The sequence below is a fragment of the Plodia interpunctella genome, chromosome 21 (assembly GCF_027563975.2).
Source record: "Plodia interpunctella isolate USDA-ARS_2022_Savannah chromosome 21, ilPloInte3.2, whole genome shotgun sequence".
Taxonomy (NCBI): domain Eukaryota; kingdom Metazoa; phylum Arthropoda; class Insecta; order Lepidoptera; family Pyralidae; genus Plodia; species Plodia interpunctella.
In genome coordinates this window covers 7,198,511-7,207,966 of record NC_071314.1, presented here as the reverse complement: position 1 = coordinate 7,207,966, position 9,456 = coordinate 7,198,511, and the positions used below count along the sequence as shown (strand labels likewise).

The following is a 9,456-nucleotide window of genomic DNA, read 5'->3' as shown; positions in this document are numbered from 1 at the left end:
TGTGTGTAAAGTTCTAATATATAATTCTGGATAATAAAACAAATGTTGTGATTTCATGAATGTTTTGTTTAATTTATCTTTGCCTGTTGTGACAATGAAACTCATAGCATGTTTTTCTTTTTTTAATCAACTAAATCATAAAAAAATACTATGCATTTTCATCAGCTTATTGGTTCACTTTTGCATGAAATATTTAAAAGGCAAATCAATGTCACGTACCGCGGCCACATACATCATACCTTAGAGTTTGAGCTGCTTCAATAAGCAAGTATTTTTTCTTATAGATATTTATTTATTTATTTTCATTTATCACTAGTCCTTGCCCGCAACTTCGCCCGCGTTTATTATGTGCGTCGGCTCATAACATATTTTTGTTAATATCTCAAGTTTCAAGCAACGTATCCGTATAAAACCTATGCCAGATTTTAAGTTAGACTATCTGCTATACAACTGTGAAATCGCATCGAATTTACTATTACTGTAGTTTTTGCGTGATGTGCTAACAAATAAACAGATATGATGATTGCTGAAGAGATCATATCATAGTATAGTTTTGTTAAAAATTAACCTTTTTTTATTGTGGAGAAGAATAGAGTTTGTTTTTATTTTTATTTTCTTATTATAACAATGTGAAGACTGGTCTAGGGAAGAAGTAAAAACCGTGTGTTTGCTGTTTCTCTTCTCGTACAGACTGTAAAAGTCAATCAAGGTAAGTACTTTGTAACAAGTTATATATTGCTGGAAATTGCTGTCAACAACTGGATGGGGATGGCCCAGGACAGAGATGGTTGGCGGAGACGGAAGGAGGCCTATGCCCAGCAGTGGGTCACGGAGGACTGCAGATGATCATTACTTTGTAACTTAGTTATTTTTGAAATCCCAATTATAGAATTAATTTCAAAAAAGAAAGGTTCATGGTTTTGTATATAGATCTAATAACAAAGTTTGATTATTTGGCATCAATCAATCACGTGCGTGTGATCTGAAGGCCCACTTATTAAAAAGCTATGAAAATATGCCCTTCTTGAAATTTTGCGTACATTTAGTTTGAAGTACAGAGAAGGACATAGGGTACTGTTTACAGTTCCCATCTGTAATTCACGCGGGCGGCGGGCGAAGCCGAGCGCAAAAGCTAGTACTGTATAATTTAAATTCCAAGGTGAAAAAGTGCCTAATTTCGCTGATGTAATTTTTGAATAAATGTATTGACTTGATGAAATGCTTCTGGGCTTATTCCTGCACTCCTAATTAAAATCATAATTTTTACATATTCTTAACTACTTAGCTGTATAATCTTCGCCACCTTAAATGCCCTCGGGAACAGTTTTTTCTTCATATTAAAATGGTATTAAGATAGTTGAAATCTATAGCGCATTTAAAATACACACAGCGCCATCTAGTATTTTATACTGCAAAGTTTATTTTATTAGCATTTATAGCGCCACCGAATATAGAATACAGGTTTTTCGCAAATCTCACGGGAACAATAGTTTTTTCAGGGAAGAAAAGTATCCTATATGCGAAATGTCAGGAAGATTGGTTGAGTAGATAACGCGTGAAGAGGTGTAACAAACAAACAAACTTTCGCATTTATAATATTTATTTATTTAAGGAAAACAGTAATTATTCAACAGTATAAAAAAATGGAAATAAATCAATAAAATAAATATATTAAGACAAATCACACAGATTGAGCCAGCCCCAAAGTAAGTTCGAGACTTATGTCAAACTTATGGGATACTAACTCAACGATACTATATTTTATAACATGTATATATAAACATCCAAGACCCGGGTCAATCAGAAAAAGATCAAGAACTTTACCAATGCGCCACCAAGTGGTAAGCGCCAGAAAGTGGCAATAACTTTACCAATGCGCCACCGAGGTCGTCAAAATCTCTCGTCGATGCTCTCTTACAGATGTTATTAATATGTTGATCAAATATTAATATTAGTTGGGATACTGTCTTAAAAAGACGGACAGACAAGTTTTTAGAATGGCACTGTTTTCTCATTTTCGGGGAACCCCAAAACATTTCAAGTAATCTTCATGTAGTAGTATAATTAAAATGAGTACTTCCCCTTGTATTCACAGAATTATTATCTGGATAAGATAGTGGATAGTAGAGTAATCGTTAAGTACATTTAAGTATAGTGTTTGCAATTCATAGCCCACTATCGAATAAAAAATCGATATAATTTTGAAATTAAAATTATGGTAAGTATTTTTAACCAGCTCATCAACAGGGACAATAATTTGACGAGCTCGGTGATGCAGTGGTAAAGTGCTTGCCTCTGAATCGAGAGGTCCCGGGTTCGATCCCCGCGGTCGGTAGTCTAAAACAATCAATATTATTTTATTAAATATACTATAGTAGCTATAGCCGCGCCCGTCCGTCTCATTCAGGCCGATCATCCAGTAGGGAACCAATGTGGAAACAGCAACTTGGATGGTTGAATTTGTTATTAGCTCAGGGGGCGAGCAGAACGAAAGATCCCGTGCCAGCATCATCAACCACTAATCAATAGTGACTTAAGAAAGGATTGCTGAGAAGAAATGCCTAAAGAAACTCATTTAAGCAGTATTGATCTCTATCATGCTAGCAGCGCAAATTCTTCAATAATATCGAAATTCTGAAAACAATTGATAAATAGAAAAAAGGACAAGTTAGGAATGTTAGGAAACTTGATACAACACGAAGCCTTTTTTAGGTTATAGAAGGAAAGGTGGAAGGAAGAAGAGGCCCAGAAGACCAAGAGAATTACACCAGGCAAATAAAGGAAAAAATGTCGTGTCGTATCAAGGAGCGAAGGAGTTGAACAGAGAGAGAACAATGGAAGGAACTCCAGTGACAAGATGATGTATGAATAGTGTTGTACTCATATAGCCTCATTTTGAGCTATACATAGTCTATCTATCGACAATAAAACTATCGACTTTTCTGCAACACTGTTCAGTAAATATGACCTAAATAACATAACATTCACACTTTATTAATATCCATTCTGTTAAGAACTTGCGAAGGATATGTACAGGATTTAATATACATATATATATATATATTTTTTGTAATTTGTAATATATTTTTACAGTATATGTTTTAAGTATTAATAATACCTAAGTGACGTGTGCTAAGAAAATGGAAAGAAGACAAGGTTAGTTATATTTGTTATTAAAATCCATACTAATATTATAAATATGAAAGCATGTCTGTCTTTACGTATGTCACGGTTTTATGGCTAAACCGCTGCACCAATTTTGATGAAAGATAAATTATTTACATAAAAATAATCTAGATGATTGATTCATGCTTAATTTTTTTTACGCATAGTCGGTAAGAATAGATTTATGCTATATGATATGCTATTAAAAAGCATAAATCTATTCTGGAAATCGTTCCAGACTAGGTAAGAGTAAATTATTTAAAAAGTAAATTATTTAATGATTTCTTGCAAGAAATGTTATTTTTATTTCGTTTCTATAAAATTGTGGCTGTTATATTATATTAAACGACGGGTATTAAACGCGCACATACCATTTTTACCTTTTTTTCGTGGGCCGGGTTGTGAGGTTCCCTCTATTATGGTTGAGCTACGCGATGGCTGATGGCCATGCGTCAACTCGTGAACGGGTGCTGCCAGAGGGAATTGGTCACGTCGTTTCTCATATATTTTTGTGTAAGTTAATTGTGTTTCACATCTATATATATACCAAACTGTTCAAATGACCAATGACAATGACTGGACCAACACTGTTCAAATGAGTTTCTTTCGGCATTTCTCCTCAGCAGTGGTCGTTCCGAAATGCCAGTATTTTGTAGCTTGTGAGAAATAATTATTTTATATAAAAAATTACGAGAAAAAGTGCCTGTGAAGGTCTAATTTCTGAATAAATGATTTGAATTTTATTTCCTAGACGTTTCGGACCATGTTACAAAGTTCCGTGGTCAATCCTTCTACCTACTGCCGTGTAATATATAATATGCATATTCTGTCGTTAAATATATATATGCATTTCTGATTGCAACCAGAAAGTTTAAAAGTAACATGTGGCTAGATTCTTTAATCTTGTAACGTCACAATTACACCCCTGGCGTCATACGTGCTTGAAAGTATGAAAAAGAATGTTAATATTTTTATTACAGTTTTCAAAGCAGCGGTCCCGTACGAGCCTGCGACAAACATGGTTCCGAAGTCTTCCCTTTTCGCTGTAGTCGGACAAATGCTACAACAAGTAAACAACCAATCAGAATCTAAAACGCAAGGAAAAAGTAACACAAAAAAACCTGTCAACCAGTCATAAACGCCGCACGCTTTTGTATTAAATTGATCTTAGTTTATATGTAAACACTGTTTTTAATATACATATATATATAATATATAATATATATATATATATATGACCTATATTTGTTAATTGGCGTCCTTGGAGAAAAGGCTGCGGTGAAGTTTGTTGCGCCGCTTCTTCTTCACTTGCGCTTTGGAAGCCGGCAGTAGACTTAGTTTAAGTAATTTTTTTTACGTCAATAAGTGATGTATATATTTTTAATCATTTGTAATGAAACCTTTATCTAAATGAATGTTAAAAAATTCTTTTTATCAATTTGTATTGCATTTGTTTAGGATAACATCTAAATCTAATCGCCCCGCATCACATATCGCTCGTGCATCGACATACACAAGCTATATTATTGGCAGAGATATTTTCTGTTTTCAATGCTTGATAAAAAAATATGTCCGTGCAGAAAACCGTCGAGGAGTCCCCTCGACGGTAGCCGTTCTTGGTTGCAAATCAGGTCATGCTTATTATAATAATGCATTGCCAATCAAACGTGTATGCAAAATCTGAGCTCAATCGGTCAGCAGAAGGAAATTGATAAGTCCCACTGCTGGGCAAAGGCCTCCCGCCCAGCAGTGGGACTTATCGGCTTGTATAAAAAAAAAGTAAGCACGCCACTGAAGATTCTACACTCCCTTTTTTGCACAGTCGAGTAAAAAAGACATTAGTTTAACCCCATAACCTGTAACCTCGATCGTTCGAAGCTATCGAAAGGGAATTGTAAAAATCCGATGTAATTTGCGTTCCATTTCAGATAGCAAGTGTCGACTTCCCCTTAGCTTTGGGCGATACGACATATTGTGTGTGCGTTTCATGATTTCCCTAAGTGTTATTAAATTGCTTTCTTGTATTTTGATATTTTTATTTGGAAATTGAACGACATTATGCGTAAATTTTGTAAAAATTTGATATAATATCATTGCATTAGTATTTACATTTAATAATACATTTATTGATTGCGTACGGTTCCGCCCTAAATAGGACCATTATATTATTGATCCGTGGATGTCGTATGAGCGAGTAATGAGGAAGTCTTGGCTGCTGACAGGCTACAACAGCAGTTTCAAGGAGGGTTGACATCAGGCAGACGGACGTTTGTTACAGCCGAGTCATCAAAATTTTAAGGTTTTTTTTTTTACTTTTTACGCTGATCCAAATTCAGAGAGTTTGCTAAATAAAATGTACTAAATTATTGTTTTTTTTTTTTACTTTTACGCATAAACTTTGAGTAAACTAGATTTAATGTAATCATACAATTTGGTATTTTATACAACGTAGTATCATATAAATTTAAGATTCTAAAAATATATGAAACAAAAAAATATTTCTATTATTATTATGTACAAAATATTTTTTAATGTTTATACTAAAGCTGAAAGAAAATTAACAACACATCCCCTTTTACAAATGTATTTGGTAAAAAGGGACACATTTTAAAATCGGCGCCATTTTAAACAGATCAAGGAAGCCATCTTGATCTGCGCCATGTTGTTGTCCCTAACGTGTGCCGCATTAGGGAGGCATTGATACAACAATGGCAGTCGTTTTGATTATTACACGACTGCGCAAAAAGGAGTAATATGTTTTTAAGGTTCATGTTTTTATATATGTGAGTTTCTTCCATCACTACAGGTAGGTACATACCTATTATAAAACAAAATGGCCCGCATTATAAAAAGTTATTTTGGCCTATATTAGTCTAATAAAGGCCGCCCATAAATATTGATCTATAATATCCCCTATGTACAGATATATAGTTTCAGTATAGTAACCCTTTTCGTATGACAGTAACACTTACATTTTTATTATATGTATAGATATCCATATTATTTTATGAACGAGGTACGGCTTAAAATGAGATCCAGCCTATATATATTATGGTTTGTATAAATCACAAAGTAGCTTCCCGCTGTCTGTCCCATGTATTTTGTAACTGAAACTATTTTATAAGGATTTCATTAATATAACTTATGACACTAGTGTTCATACAAAAATTTTGAGATATCCGATGATTTCTGTCTCGCGGAATGCCCGAAAAATTTTCCGGGTGCCATCGGACTGATGTCGGCGAACGCAAAAACCGACGTTTGATGGATAGAGGATAATAAACATGTGCTTTGATTATTTTAATCAAGACACAAAACGCACAATATAACACAATAAACCAAGAATATAGTTCATTATCGTAGGCCACATAAGACATAACTCTACTTTGCGGGTTTGCTCGTAAAAATCCGCAAGATCTCCGGCCATAAAGTATACCTGCCGAATGACACATACGTGATACTGTTTGCACTTATTGTGACAGACTTAATAATATTATAGACATGACAAGTGTCACCACTAGCTACACATCGCTTATCACTCATAGATATAAAATACCGTACTACTGCAGTTCGATTCGATTCTAAGTCGATCTTAGACCAAACGCGAACACTTCCAGCTTTCGCTGTTTGCGTGTTATGAAATCGCGTTTTAAAAACCGCCGTCTAAGAAGTCCGCCATTTAAGTCCGCTATAATATATTACCTTCTTGTTATATATATGTACTTTTAACATACGATCTTTGTACAATAAAGATATTACAAAAAAATAAACATGAACTGTTTACTCTCTTATATAAATAAATGCATTTATTCATAACATAATAAATATTTATTTTTAGCTACAAATACAATTTACCCAGTGCCAACATTGCAATATTAAATGTAAATACCTATCTAATTATTCATAAGTCTATGTATCGGCTTTTACAGGGCTAGGTAAATATAAAGGTATAAAAGTGATGGATGCCGAGGTTTGAAGCGGCCGTCTTTAGTCATTTTACTCGGACCTACGTGAGGGGAATGATATGCTGAGAATTCTTGCTACTGTTAAGATAGGGGCGAAAATATATCGGATTTAAGATTTTGTGTATAAGGGTACTGAATTTCATATATCTGACCAAGAAGGGCCTGATAAATTCCACCATTTTTTCTTATTATTTTGGAGGTCGGACACATCGATCGATGGAAATTTTTCGATGTCGAATTTACCTTCCAAAATAAATTGACAAAATTGATGAACTTTATTCCGATTGCTTAAGAATCGGATATTAACCGGGCAATAGTTGAGATTGGTTGTTAACTTTGACACAAGCCCTCGCACAATATACCAACTTAAGCATTTGTACATATGTCCATCTTGGATGATCATGAAATATGGTTAAGATTGTGGACCGAAGGGATTTCTCATGGGTGCATAACATTTTTATTGACAAGACAACGTAACGTTAACTATGCCTATGTGAAAATCCAGTGAAGAGATAACAAACAATAAAAAAAATAGTTTGCCGGTATAAGTGAAAACTTGAACATTAACGTTGTGCATTTGTGTCCTGATGCGACTTAAACATTTTTTACCCGTCACAAAAAGTGCACAACGCCGCTAAAGAAGTTTTCAATTCAAAAATCACATTCGCGTGTATAATATTAGAATGTTTGTTAACTGATATTGTGAAAAATTAATACATAAAATAAGATTAATTAAAAAATATACACGTGTTTTCTTTTTCTATTCCAATATTTCCTCTCAAACTAATTATGAATTTTTATGTCCTACGTCTTGACAAATGTCCAGGATAGACCATAAATTCCCCAAAAAAAAATCCCATTGAATAATTCATAGACATAATTTTCCTATTCATTTAACATGAGCAAAAGTTATCTTTTAGGAGGGTAGTAAAATTTTTACCGGGTTTTAGCAGTAAACTGTGGTCAATTTCGCATATTGGGGTGAGTTTATTGGCATCGTAAGCTTGGGAATATGTTGCCCGCAAATTTTGCCATTGTTTTACTGTCAATGTCGTTTTATATTGGTATTTTTACAAGCTTAAGGTAAATTTATAGTTATGTGACGTGATGTGTCTTGTCAAAACAGTATTGTTTGTATGGAATAGTATGGAGATATTCAAATATTGCTAATGCTCTATGACGCGAGCAAAATTTGTATGCTTCCATACTATTCCATACAAGTGATACTGTTTTGATAACTCACATCACGTTACGTCACATATATATATATGGTTGGTTCTCAGCTGCAGCCGTGCTGTCATTACAATTTTTGAAATTTTAACAAAGACAAGAATTAAGAATTAGTTTTACTTGCAATGGCCAAATACTTATTTCAGATGGCTGTACAAGCTCTGCAAGGCTCTGTCAAGTAGTCAAGATATAAAAACGTGAGCTCTCAACGTATGCTTTACGAGGAACCAACCTGGCTCTCGGCTTCGCACTTAGTGATTTTATTTCTCCTATCAATCTACAGTTACCTTACATAACTGTCTTAGGGCGTGTCATAAGGTAAGGTATTATTTATATTATAACCTAAAATGTATTTTTGACGACCTCCGTGGCATAGTGACATCTATCTGTTATCTGGGGGGGTCTTGGGTTCGATACTCAGTGCGGGCAAATATTTGCAAAATTTGTCTGTGTATCTGGGTGTGTTGAGCACGTTTCCATGTTTACGTACATGGTACCATCCATGAAAGTGCTAGGAACTTCCGAAATATCGATAGTCAGTCGACGACCATCGTGAAAAAAACTTTTTAACGGAAATTTGTTTTTTTTTTTTTTTAAATATGTTTTAAACATTCCAAACTATTGTATTCATTTTCTGCAGTATTCCCTATTTCAGATCGAATGAATTAATTTATAATTCAAATTATCTTCAAAATTTATACTTCAAATGAAGCTATATTTCTTGAAAAGCTAAAAACTTTGCCCTGGTATTTCAATTCTTCTTCAGCGTTGATCGCTTACCACTAGATGAGCGCGCGCTCGTTGTCATATTCCATGAAAAAAGTAACATCTTACATCAATCTAAGGTACTAATTTTATAAATGCGAAAGTCTGTGTCTATCTATTCCGCTCTCACGGCTAAACCGCTGAAACAATTTTGATGAAATTTGGTATGCATGTAGTTAAATACCCTCGTTCAAATATAGGTTTTTTTATTTGAGGGTGCGCGTGAATTTATCTGCGAAAGCGGAACGACGATTTTCTTACAAATTTTCAACCCCCATTATACAATGGGAGTTGAAAATTTGTAAATCATATATTAATACAGGGCGAATTC

The 9,456-nt window shown here is 34.2% G+C and overlaps 1 long non-coding RNA gene across 1 annotated transcript; it reads left to right on the top strand.

Annotated features, from left to right (window-relative positions):
- The first annotated feature begins 2,207 nt into the window (after window positions 1–2,207).
- On the top strand, window positions 2,208–5,189 carry LOC128679216 (uncharacterized). Its single transcript, XR_008405729.1, has 2 exons — window positions 2,208–3,156; window positions 4,146–5,189. It is a non-coding gene; the product is annotated as an uncharacterized LOC128679216 (long non-coding RNA).
- The last annotated feature ends 4,267 nt before the right edge of the window (window positions 5,190–9,456 follow it).